General features: G+C 39.3%; 1 long non-coding RNA gene across 1 annotated transcript in view; it reads left to right on the forward strand.

The window, feature by feature from the left end:
• The window catches only part of LOC128330598 (uncharacterized), a 74,999-nt gene extending 66,236 nt beyond the window's left edge, over positions 1-8,763 (forward strand). The window contains exons 2-3 of the long non-coding RNA XR_008310173.1: positions 6,940-7,026; positions 8,465-8,763. This is a non-coding gene — a long non-coding RNA (uncharacterized LOC128330598). The remainder of the gene's footprint in view (positions 1-6,939; positions 7,027-8,464) is intronic.
• The last annotated feature ends 5,337 nt before the right edge of the window (positions 8,764-14,100 follow it).

Consider the following 14,100-nt stretch of genomic DNA (forward strand, 5'->3'; position numbering starts at 1 on the left):
AGTCCTCAGAATACAACTGCAGATTGTTTATCTCGAATTGCACTTCCAGGCCAAGAGGAGATCCCAGAAGAAGAGGAAGAATGAATAGTAATTGCGCAAATAGTTTCATCCACTCAGGCAGTGGATATCTGCCCACTCAGGAATATCTTCTAGGTCTTCCACTCAGGTGGAATATCTTCCAGGTCTTCGGAAAACAACTGCAAATTGTTTATCTCAAATTCCACTTCTAGGCCAATAGGAGATCTCAGAAGACAAGGATGAAGGAGTAGTAATTGTGCAAATAGCTTCATCTACTCAGGTAGTGATCATGTGTCTTCTGAATGGAAAGTGGCCCTCAGTGCTGATCAAGTGCTTACTGAACTTAAACCTTATATAACGTATGGTTCACCATGGAAAAATAAGGTACCTGAACATCTTCAATATAGCAAGGGAGCTGTTTCTTCTCGATGAGCTGGTGTTGAGGACTGATCATTTGGTGGTGCCAACCTCCTTATAAGCAAAAGTGATCAAAATTGCCCACAAAGGTCACCTGGGCATGAGCTTGAATAAAAGGCGAATCAGAGAAAGTTTTTGGTGGCTAGCTGTGGACAAACACATTGAAAATATCGGGCATTATATGGCTTGTGCTGTATGTGACAAATTGCAGAAGACATTTGCCTCCGCCTTGACTCCAATAGAGCATTCCAATAGTCCCTGGGGAAAACATGCTCTGGATATAATGGGGCCTTTTGATAACCAACCTGCAAAACAAAGATTTGTTATAGGGAATGGTAGATTACTATTCCAGGTGGCCAGAAGTTTCATTTGCTGACAGTGTTACTACAAACAAGGTGATCCAGTTCAGGGCTGCAATGGGACACAGCTTACCGCTTTGGAAATGGACCAATACTTGTATAACCATGGGATAAAACACAAGGCTATTTTCTTGTGTCATCCTCAATGGAATGGCTTAGTGGAAAGAAATGAACAGATTAGCGAAAGCAAGTTTACAACTGGCTACTACGCAATAAAAACCCTGGAAAGAGGCAATCTGTAAAATCTCTATTTATCGAACTACTCCTCATTCTACTACAGGAAAGTCACCATTTGAACTGCTGAGAGGATGCAAAAGCTACCACCAAACCTACCCAATGGCAACAACTAGTGGGGCTCTCAGAGGACAAAAGAGTGAGAAAGGGATGCTCCCGATATTTCTATCTATCTATCTATCTATCTATCTATCTATCTATCTATCTATCTATCTATCTATCTATATTTTTATACCACCTGATATGTTTAGTTTAGTTGTTTATTTACGATCTTAGATCAAACAAACCACCTGATATGTAAATCTCTAGGCGGTGTACAAATCCCAACATTAAAACCACAGGTTAAAATACATACAACACAATAAAAATAATATAAAACAAATTATTAAAATTATTAAAATCCTAATTAGAATTCTTATATCAATTATCAATTGTCAAAACCAATTATCAAAATCTGAGGAGATTCTGTCATACTGGATGATGGAAAGAAATGGAAGAGTTTGAGACTTTCCCATTTATTTTTCACATTATTAGTCCCTTTTTACATCAGCTACCACTTTTGCATGGCTTTGGTTGTTGAATTGCACAAATGTTATTTTGAACATGCACATTTTTTAACTGGAACTGCACATTTTGTGTCTGGTTCGTGGCTGGTTAGAGTCTTGTTGCATGTTATAAAAAGCCCTGACTCGTCAGAAAGACACCTCTTGCAAATACATCTAATCTCTTCCAAATGGAAAGGTAATTATCTGGTTTATTACTTTGTTTGTACATAACCTTCTAATTCCTGCATCTTGCCTTTAAAAAGCTCATGATTTGTGCTCTCTCATCAACGATTTGAATAAACGGCTGCAAAATCTTGATATCCACACACCTAAATTAGCCAATAAAAAGATCCCGATCCTGATGTACAGAGATGACGTGGTTATTTTATTCCAAACCAAGGTTAGGCTCAAAAGAGCTTTAGATGTTCTAACGTCATATTGCTAAGAGGAATATTTGAAGATCAACTATAACAAATCTAAAATTATGTGCTTTAAAAATAAAGCAAGGAAATTTATATAGACCTTGGATGGCCATAAATTAGAACAGGTCAATCAAATAAAATATCTTGGGGTGGTTTTTCAACAAAATGCTGGGAAAGCAGCACACATGAGAATAGTAGCTAATTCAGCAAAATGTAGTGTGGTGGCAATTAACAGATTTTTCAGAATGCAGGGAGCAAGTTTTATTCCTGCAGCTTTAAAACTATATTCAGCAAAGGTTATCCCTCAGCTTTTATACGGGATCCAACTGGGACCTTATGTGAATTTTGATACGCTAGAAAGAATTCAATCAGTTTTTTTGAGAGCTATCTTCGGTACTACGAGATGCACCTCAAATGTAATATTGCGTATGGAGGCCGGCCTCATAAAGACTGAATCTTGTGCCTGGCTTTTAATTATTTATTTTTGGTTGAGAGTCTACCTATGTTCGGTGGGCCTAATTCCTCAGTTTTTATCGATAAATCCACAACCACAGTGGTGCACTGTATTTAGCAAAAAGCTTGCTACCCTAGGAATAGACCCTGAACAGCTGCTGGAGTTAGACTTGGTAAATGCTAAAAGAATAGTGAAACAGCGTTTGACAGATATTGAATTACAAAATAACTGGGCTTCTTTAATAGAATTCTACAAAGGAGTAAGAACTAGATGGGATCTTTCACCAGTGAATTATTTGTCCCATATTACACTCAGCAAATTTCAGTGGGCATTTACAAGGGCAAGAACAAATTCTTTTCCCTCTGCACTATTAGCCGGGAGATACAGTGGTATTCCCCCGGAAGAACGCTGCTGTAGATGTGGCAGAGGGAAAATAGAATCTATTGAGCATATTCTATTATCCTGTAAAATACATAGGCAACTGAGGGAGCACTTAATTTTACCTCTGGTCTGTAAACAGATGGATCAATCTGCTGAAAAACTTGTTAAATTTCTGCTTTCTGATGAGGATGTTTTAATTTTTAACTCCGTAGCTAAATTTTGCTATATTGCTTTTGCCCTTTGGGGACAGGGAGCCATCTTATTTATTTGTTGTTTCTCTTTGTAAACCGCCCTGAGCTATTTTTGGAAGGGCGGTATAGAAATCGAAATAATAATAATAATAATAATAATAATGAGAATGAGAAACTCTATAGTTTCTTATAAATTTGTTCCGCCTTTTGCATGTATGGATTGTTTGGTCTAGGACCGTAAATAAAACTTGACTTGATATTGACTTGACTTGACTTGATTTGTGCTCTTTCTTTCTTTCTTTCTTTCGGACAACCATAGCTAAGTTTTCTCCTCCCTTGATGTGTGACATTTAGACCTTATTCGCACAACACTTCCCTCTATCCCCAGTGACTTTTGATAACAGGTTGCATCCGGTTCACACAGTGCAAAAACCATGAGTTTAACCTTGAGAATGGTCAGAACTGCTTGTGTGTAGAAGAAAATGCCTTGGGGCAGGGTGGGGGTGGGGAGTACCACAGATATTGGCAAACCATAGTTTTGTTTACTTTGCCTGAACATGAAATGTGCCACTGACCTTTCTATTTTTTTAAAAATAAAAATCTTCAAGTACCTGACCCCTCTAAGGTTAGCAGGATGATTATCCTTTCAAAGTCCTTCTATTTGAATCACTGCAGTCTGTATCCTTGTCAACAAGAAGCTGATTAAGGCCTTCCTTACATTCATTTTGATACTAAAATATAAGAAATATATTTCAGAGAGAGAGAAAACTGTCCTTTACTGCATTTTCTCTGGCTGATGACTGCCACAACTTTCTGTCCTGTCTGAAATTAAGTAAAATATTTTTATAACTTTTAAAAAGATCTATGAAAAGGGTTATCTTGTATCTTTTAAACAGCCTAACCTATGAGCTTTTCTAAGGAAAAGCTGTTCAATAACAGTGTAGAGATTGGTTTTGCTCCTAGCTGAATTGTGAATAAAACTTTTGGGTAGGAAGCTCTGAATTTTCTAAAATCTGTATTATCTGCTTGAATGCTGACTCCTTCCTTGATAGGAAGTTTGTCTGCTCCCAGTTTTTACCCCTACTTCTGTGAGGGTCTTTGGATCAGAACCATTAGATTTTGAATGTGAGGACAGAAGAAACTTAAAGCACCTGTACAGACACATCTCTTTGTGTCAGGCATAGCTAGTGCTGGAAGCCTGTGCTGTACTAGAAATGTCATTGAATACACTGAAAGGAGAAACCAAAATTGCAGCTGAGTGCAGCTACAATGGATGATTATAATACAGAGCAAACTATTTCTAGCAACAAAGGCCCTGAGCATATTAACTCATTCAGTGAGTTGCATTGTGTATAATTCTTGCTTACACTTGCTGTCATGCGCCGTAGTTAAAATTTACACTCTTTTATTGGACATGAGAAGATATTTTTATTTATACCCTCTTTTGTTAGCCATTTGGCTTCATAATAATTAATCAAGTCACCAAAGCAGTATCATAGTGGGGAGTGAGGAGGACTTATTTGCATTATTAAGATATTCTAACAGGGTATCTCAGTGTGTTAACAGCTCAGCTACAATATGGGCCTCTTGTTTTATGACAAGTTGCAATTTTCTTGTAATGTTAGCTGAAGTTCATCTCAATAATTATGCTAAATTAAAGAGTCCTGGATATATAGAAATAAACATTAAAATGCATTAAACTGAAGTTAAGAATGTAATTTAATCCCTCTGCAACTAAATGAAAGTTGGCACGGAGAGTGCCAGTTAGTCCTTGGTTCACCCTGTTAGGCCTTGATAAACATAGAGTCCTTTCTTAGGTGCCATTCACGTGCACACACAAACACCCAGAAATGTGGGAGTCACTTTCAACATGGTGTGATCCCACACAGCAGGAGAATGTGTAAGAATAACTCAACCACATGTGTGGGACCAGTCACATGTGTTGTTCACATGCGTGACCAGTGTAAGATCTTACCAAGTTGATGTGGCTCCCATGCTGCTGGGTATTTGTGTAAAGGAAATCTTATGCAGCCTTCATTCTATGCTTTTAGTTAGCTCTTATCAGTTGCCAAGAACTCCTGGTGTCCAGTCACTGAAAACATGGTGTGTGTGTGTGTGTGTGTATACACACACACACACACACACACACACACCAACAACAACAACAACAACAAACAAGGAGACTTTCAGAAGTGGTGTTTAGTCTGGAATTGTCACAGTTTATTGACTTCTCTTTATGAGAAAATTATATTATGTTGCCATCCAGCTGTTGTCCAACTGTATTTTCCCTGCACATAAATAGTCACAATTATTAATGCAGAAAATATGACTCAGCAACAGCAGTGTAACAGCTGTGCAAATGCTCCCAGGTGTAGATCAATCAAAGATATATGTAGAAGCAATTGCTGAGACAGCATTTTTTTTTTTTTTGCATTCTAGGCATTTACTGTCTCAATGGTCAATGGGATTCTCTCCCATTAACCCTTTAATTTCTAAATAGCATTATCTTCTGTTCATTTCCCCCCACTTAATTTCGGAATTGCAGCCATGGGTTGGGGGTGGGGAATTAGGATTGGAATTGTGGTGCAGGGGAGGGAGAGTTTAACCCTTTCAATGTGTGTGGTCCTGACCAACTCCCCCCCCCCCCAACCTGCCACACATATTTAGGACTGAAGAAGGAAGGACTGTCCATTCTGCTGCATGTGTGGTAACAGTGGCCACATTTGCACGTAATGCAGAACTGGAGTTGCAGGGGCCAGAGGTTTCCCTACCATTATGTCTGAATGTGTTCAACTCCGGTCCCGTTTGTCCAGTGACCTGAGGTTGTGCTCCACAGACTCCAGTTTGAACCCTTGGTTTGTAGTGCTCATAACCAGGGTTCCATTCTGGGAGCGTGATGTAGGAATAACTGGAGGCTGCATTCACTCTAACCCTCCTTCCTCTCCCTGGGCATGATTGGCTGTGTGGGCTCTCTTTCAAGCAAGAAGGAAGCCTGCACCGCCAGTTCCCTCTCCTCTCTGCAATTTCTCTGACTGTAGAGAGCCTGCTCTCAATTTTGTCTGAATGCAGACAGGAACCGCAGGTCCATTGGATCCACAGGTCTGAATGCAAATGTGTCCACTGTTGCTATTGCAACCTGAAGTGGAAAAGCAATAATGGGGTGTTGCTAAAATACCCAGTTCTGCAGGACACCACTGAATAAATTTTGAACATACGCTGCTGGAGATACAAATTCTAAATTGACAAACCAAAATAAACTACCAAGTTTTGCACATAGTATTTTGTGCAAAAAATGAACGCACACACATTTTGAGATATATACTCACTATAATTAAATTAAACTCTAGAGCAGGGATTCTCAACATTGGGTCCCCAGATATTATTGGACTTCAACTCCCATCATCCCCAACCAAAGCCCATTGGGGCTGGGGATTATGGGAGTTGAAGTCCAATAACATCTGGGGACCCAATGTTGAGAATCCCTGCTCTAGAGTATCTAGCTCTTGACTGTTCTTACCATAAGCAGGGCTGGAATAGTTTCAGGGCATATCCAAAGTCCTAGTTTTAGCTCATTTGCCTTAGAATTGTTGAGGTCCTAGAAACCTCAGAAACAAGCTCCTTTCCTCAGTGATGTTGAAGGTCCCATGGACAGAGAGCAACTTGAGAAAGATAGGTTTAAGTTGCCCTTCTCTCTGGATCCATTTGAACAAAACACTGTATCTCAGTTCTTCATCTGTAACATGAGATTAGGAGTGATTTACCTTAAAGAGTGGTTGTGGGGACATACAGTACACAATAAAGCTGGTGAGCAATTTTCAAATTAAAAATATAAATGTTATTCCGCTGTAATAGTACCTTGTCTGTGCAGATTGACCATATAATATATAGACTTCTGTTTGTGTCTTGTTTTTTACCCAGAATATGATGTGATAAAAGCTTTTGGGTCCTCCTACAAGTTCTCATCTAGCCAGGCATTCCACATCAAGGCTATCCTCCAACTCACAGGTAAGGTGAAGATGAGATATCATGATATTGCCATTGAAAGGGGTTGTAAGTGTATCACACAAAGACCAAAATGAAGTTCAGCCATGTTTTGACTAATTGTATGAAGACCCTCATAAGCAACATAAATGACTGTGACAAACTGGGTTACTCTAAGTTTTCTGGGATCTACCCTTAGTAGAGAGATTGTTCTGATACCAGTTTAGGAGCATGCTGCCACCAGTTGAAGACGGATCTAAAACTACTGACTAGGTTCAGACCCAGCTTCAACAATCTAGAACTGTTCAGCTTGGGACTTACAGGCATTGTACAGCCAGAGACCACACAACCCAGCTCTAGACTACAATGAGGCGATTCTCACGATCACCAAAAGGTGGGCTAAGGGAGCCTAGCCCGCTTTTTGGCGATCTTGTGCTGCAACAGGAGCTGTGTGGCTCCTGGCAGCAAACCTCGCTAATTCCCCCTCCCCTTAGCTGAGGTTAACGGAGCGAGTGCTCCGTTAACCTCGGCGTTTTGCTCGTGTGTCACCGAGGTGCTTAACAGGATAACGGCAGTGGCAGCGAGCAGAGGAGTAGTAGGTACAAACCTGCTCTCCACATTAAAGGGGTTGTGTCAACCCTCAAATTTAAAGGGAGGTGCCGGTGAGTTGGACAACCAAATTGTGTTTCAGCACATCCCTAATATGATATACATGGGGAACTGTTTTGCAAGTAACCTTCCAGAACCTTTAAAACCAGACTGAAGCCATTTTAATAACATGAAATTTATTAAGAAAATAAGAATTGTACACAGAATAAAGAATTAGGGGAAATAGGAGATATTGAGAGTAAGGAAAGGTTCACAGGAATTCAAAAGAAAATACAAAAACATTAACCAGCTGACTAAAACTAGTTTTACCTGAGTTCAGCAAATAGGCAGTTCCCTGGCTGAGAGAGCATTAATCTCGACAGCATTTCCCTTTCTGGACACTAGTAGAGGATGCAAGGTGGTGACTAGTGATTGGTGACAAAATGGCTAGGGTCTTGGCCCACATTTATAACAATTAAAGAAGGAGAAGGCTTTTCCACTCTGCCAGACAGCTCTGAGATCCAATGAAGGTTGCTGGCGTATCTTGAGATCCAATGAAGAATTCTGGTCTTGGGCCAAACTAAGGTTGAGGTTTTCCCTCCAGACTTAATGTGCCTCCTCCTTAAATGGTTTTAACTTGCATGTCTAAAGATATGTTTGGTTTGAACTGGTTACCTATTGTGAAAAAGGGATTAAGACTACCTCAGGTTCTGTCCCTTCTATAACAGGAGGCAAGAGGTTAACATAATCAGTACCAAAAGGGAGGAAGAACTTTCCACATTCAGAGCCCTCAGAGTAGAGTTGAAGTATCAGTCTTGAGCTAAAACTGAGATCTGCATTTCATCACAGTGGCTAATTCTGTCTCTTGATATAGTCTCTATAGTGACATTGGAAGGAATAATAGTTTCACCATGCTGTTCAGTTGTACACGGTAAGGAGAAGACCTCTTCTAGGTTTTTAAAATATATATACAGTAGTTTTGAAGAGCTAATAGTGCTTGCTTAATGGGCACTGATGATCAGTTGATATCTCTAGAATGCAGGCCACATCATAGTTGATATCTCTAGAATGCAGGGCACATCATTCTCTGTGTGTGTATTTAATCTAGTCTGAGAAACAAACAGTCTGCGTTTTTGAGTTGGCTGACAAGAAACAGGAGGAGGGGGGCTAAACGGGTGGTATAGCTTATGGAGAACTGATGCTGATTTAGAAAAGTCTGTGTGTGCCTTCCTTAGGATTCTTTGTGGGGGTGGTGCATTCTGTGGATTGTGACGGTATTCTCCAAGTTCCTACAGAGCAGGTTGCCATGGAATCATCATCATCCAATCATCTTCCCAAAACATGGAAGATGCCAGCACATTTATTTGGCATTCTATTTAGCAGGCATCTGGTCTTAGAATTGCTAAATGCTCAAATTCACCAAGCCAGCCATGTGTCTCCACAACATTCATTTAAGCCAGAAGTACAGAGGGGAGAAAAAGAGAATTTAATGGCAAAAACATTACCATTGTGCAAAATGGAAACCCTATATTCAGATGCTTTAATATATGAAAATCAGATATGTGATTAAAAATATTTTAAAATTAGCCAGATTGTATTTTCTACACCACTAACCTTCCCATATTCCTGTCCCCAAAACATAATTTATAACCATAGTGTTAGAAACCATAATTTAGAAGTAGCTTTCTCCAGTTAGTTTGATCAGTGCTTTTAATAGTTGCATCTCTAGTTAAATAATACTTTCTGTTGCAAACAGTATTAAATTTCGTCTTTGGAAAATGTGTGCAAGAAGCTGATCATCTTTATTTTACTTCTAAACTGGTTTCACCAACATGGCTGCTGTTAATTTAAGCCTTATGATTATATTAGACCCTGAGGTTGTTCATAGCTTCAAAGTATTCTGAAATTTCCTGTCTCTGAACTCCTTTGCTTTTTCTTGGAAAAAGAAAGATGTGGCAATAAAAGTTTTGAAAAACCTTATCTCAGCACTAACTTACCCTTTTACAGCTCCACAAACTGCCTGCTTTTTCAAGAGCCCACAGACATCAGGCATGGCAGATATGTTAAGGAATATTACCTGATAGCTATGCTCAAAACAGCTCATGGAGTTACAAAGTGACAGCGAGTGACTCATATATCTGAAATAGTGCCAAGGGGATCCCTCTGAAAATAATGTACTATTGCATAAGTGTTCCACAAATGAGATAATTCTTGTACCAGATAGTTTCAAATAATGAGGATTAATAAATAATGAAGATGGGTAACTGAGAATGACTTCATAAAACCTTTGAGGGGGGGCATGGTAATATTGCCACTAGATCCCCCCACCCCCAGTAATTTTAGCATGTTACCATATTCTTATACATTCTTCAAGCTGGATCTAGACTGTAACCACCATATTCTTTTCAAAGTAAAACTTGATTACTTTTAGGCATCAGGTAAAATGATAATTTTGCCTAGGCTTTTAGCAGTTTAAATGGCTTCAGATTAATTAATTAATTAATTAATTAATTAATTAATTACATTTATATCCCGCTCTTCCTCTGAGGAGCTCAGAGTGGTGTACATGTTTATTTTTATCCTCACAACCCAGATCTTCCCGGTCCTAGTCCAACACCCTGTGATTCCCGTTGACCAGATCTGTTGAAGTTGAATGCTGTTTTATCAGTTTAATTTTCTTTGTTTTTAAATAAATGTTGTAAAATACTTTCAAAACATGATATTGAAAGATGAGGTTAAAATATTTCAGATAGTGCTAGCTTTAGTTTAGGGATCACTCAGAGATCACTACCAGTGATCTTTGGGATCACTACCAGTGCTAGCTTTAGTTTTGGGATCACTCAAGGCGACGCCTAGATGCCTCTGGCTATGCCCCTCATGCTGAAGAGTGGGCAGCAGTGGCAGACAGGTAAGACAGCACAGAGTGGGGTGGGAAGGAGGCCTGCATTTGCTGCCCCAGAGCACAGGCAACATCTGAGGCCATCATCTCACCTCACTTCATTAGCAAGCTACTCCTGAAATAAATCTACAATTGTTGACACTACCTATAATTTAAACAGTGTATAAATATGCCTTGAAAAAGAGCTTGTCTTGAGAAAAGGTTTAATTCTAGTTTGTAAGGATTCACATAATTACTTTTCATCACATGATGACTTTTCCAGTCATTGCTTTTCATTTACACATAGATGCAGATTGTGTGAAAAGTCCAATAATTCAGTGGGATTCCAAGCCAAGTCAGATTCAAGAAGTTCCCCATGTTCACTAACCTCATACTTACTCTTGATTCCAAAGTGTGTTGATTCCTTGTAATTTTGACTCTTAGACAAGGATCATAACTGTGAGGTAATAGCAGAAAATCTCCATCAGGAAGGAAAGTAGTTGCATGAATCCTCCCTTAGTGTTTTCCCGTTTTTGAACTATTATCTAGGAAAGAACTCAGTTGAATAAAGTGGGACTTGCTTTTGAGAAACATGCTTAGGATTGGCTGAGAAGTTAGTAATTGACTGATTGATTGCCATCAAGTTGGTATCCACTCTTAGCGACCACATAGATAGATTCTTTCCAGGATGATCCATCTTCAACTTGGCCTTTAAGGTCTCTCAGTAGTGTATTCACTGTTGTCATAATCAAGTTCATCCACCTTGCTGCTGGTTGTCGTCTTCTTCTCTTTCCTTCAACATTTCCCAGCATTATGGACTTCTCAAGGGATAATCATCCTAGTTTTGCCATATTCATTAACACCTGAAGTGGAAGAATTACAGCCAAAGTTACTGCATATCGCAACACACAGAAATGTAAGGTAGGTAATGGACCAAGGTAATGTTGGCTTTACTATGTTGGCTGGTCACTACAGTTGTCTCCCCAAGAGTAATGATGTTGTCAGATGATAAGAGTCCACCATCTTGTACTTGGTCATCTGAAACCATTGCAGTCTGATGGTCTGCAAGTTAGATATTATGGGTAATCATGGGTCTAAATCGGGGTGGGGAACCTTGGCCCTCCAGCTGTTTTTGAACTACAACTCCCATCATCCCCAGCCACAATTATTGTGTTAATAATAATTGTGGTAATAATAATAAAAAACATCTGGAGGGCCAAGGTTCCCCACCCCTGGTCTAAATATTTAACTGTAAAATGCATGTGAAGGAACCTTGCAAGATTTGATAAAAAGAATGCAACTTTTCCATCATAATGACCTACATTCATCGCAATCTGTGTTGATTCTAATAAGGTTTTCATTAGTAAACAATTAGTGCCACCTACGCTAAATAAAGAGAATTTCTAGTCGACAGGTAGTAATGACAAAACACATTCTTCAGCCAAAAACAATTAAAATGCAACTAAAGATTAGCCACAAGGAGGGGATTTAAAAGAGAGAGAGAGAAAAAAACCTGAAATTCAGTAAAGGGGACTCCAGCAGGACAGCTGGCTAATGCTTGGGATAATAACCCTGCATTTCTCCAAAGAAATAATAAGAGAGAAAATGATCAACAGCAATAAAAGAAAACTTCCCATGATACTGTATACCGTGGATAAAATCATGTGAATTTATAACATTCACATCTAACAAGCAAACCCCAGCAGGGATCAATACTATATAAAGACACTGGCCCAATTCTTCCAGTGCTGTTTGTTATATGATTACCTCTCCATTTTATTTCAGTGGAGCTGTTACCACCAATGGAAAGGGCAGAATTGGGTCCATATTATAAGTTTAGCAGAGTTGTTTAAAAACAACTTCCCACTTTTTTTGTATCTTGCTGTATCATGCAGAGCTACTTCCCACTACTATTCATTTTTGTGCAGTTCCAAGGGTTTTAAAACTTTTATATTAAACTACAGAAAGGGGGAAATATTGGAGCTCTTCTCATGATCAGTGAGAATTGCTCCAGGACGGTCTGCGGGGAGAGTGGGTGACACTCATCCTCCCCGCAGATGACTGTGCTTGCTTCCCTGGGCTGTGTGTTGCCCCGCCTCCCGGAGCTGCAATAATGCACCGTGTGAATGTGCAGTGCATTATGGGACTCCCCCCTCCCCCGAGTGTGTCAGTTGCAAGCAAATAAATGAGGTTAAGGCAGTGTTCACTCCCTTAACCACATTTTAAAGGTAGGCTACTTAGATGGGTTTGTTGCGGTGTAGCTGCTGGGATCGGGCCCGATCCCAGTGGTTCACACATACATGGAAAACCGAGCTGGGATCCCTTAGCCAAGTTTTTCATGCACATGTGAAAAGCCTCGTTGTCTCTTGGCTGGTACTTCAAGGATCATTTCTGAGATTTGGCAGACCTATATATCATGTGAACAGTACTGAGATAGTTGCTGCTAGTAATAATAGCTGACACTGAATGGGTTCAGACATCACACAGAACCATGGTTAAGTTAGTCTAATGTAATTAGCTTTTATGTCTGAACCCACCAGCAACAGTCAACAAACTGTGGTTTATTTCAGGCAGTCAAACCACTATCTGAACTCACAGTTTGAATTTGATTTGTTTGTCCTAACCATGGTCCTGGGTGATGTCTGAACCCACAGTTTGAGGTTTAATCTTGTTTTTTTTCTGTAGTTCCTCCCTTGCAGGACTTTCACATAGAGAGAGACAAGCGTACATAATGGGAGGTAAGAACAAGGAGTGGGACCCAAAAAAACTACAATATGGTGAAACAAACCAAAATTTGATGGTAATGTGTGATGCTAATCAAAGCTTGTTAAATAAATCTTGCTTTAAATAAACAATAGTTTATCATTATGAACCCACTCTATGGGTTTAATTTTTTTTAAATGGAAAATGTAACCATGTTGTGATTTTGTTGACATCCTTGCAAGATAAAGCTTTTTTCTTTGCCATAATAATCTATTCTTTTTAAAAGAAAAAAACCCACCTAATTTCCTAGGCACTGTAAAACCATGGAAAAAACACAAGTCCCTGCCACAGGTTCACAATCTAACACAGACATGAGACAAAATGAGGAAACAAAGGGAAAGGGGGAAACTTTTCATTAGCTGGGAGAGAGAGAGTAAAAGAAGGAAACATAATTTCATTCATTCAGATTTGTATACCTCCCCAATCTTCCGTTTCTGGGCAGTTTATAACATAGGACAGATTAAAAATAAAAACCTTAAAACAATTTAGAAGCACAGTCCAATTAAAAGCCTCGGGTGGAAAAAAAAACAGCCTTTAGAGACTTTTAAAATGTTGTCAGAGAACACAACTGAATAACACCATAATTAATTTTCTTGCCAGAGTGCTCTCAGTGCTCCACTAAAACTGCCCTTTATGGCTCCCAAACATGGGTGCTGTCTGATCATTTTCCTACCAACAAGAGTAACTGAGCCTGGATTGGACAATCTGTGTTTGCCACTTGATTGGAAAAAGGAAAGCTTAAATTTCCACTAGGCAATATCTAGGCTAGTTAGTCATGATTTAGCACTGTTTGAAATCAATGAGACAAGTGAGTCATTACTAACTTATATCTCATTAATTTCAGGTGCTGACATACTGGCTGGAGTACT

The sequence above is a fragment of the Hemicordylus capensis genome, chromosome 6, assembly GCF_027244095.1.
Source record: "Hemicordylus capensis ecotype Gifberg chromosome 6, rHemCap1.1.pri, whole genome shotgun sequence".
NCBI classification, from domain to species: domain Eukaryota; kingdom Metazoa; phylum Chordata; class Lepidosauria; order Squamata; family Cordylidae; genus Hemicordylus; species Hemicordylus capensis.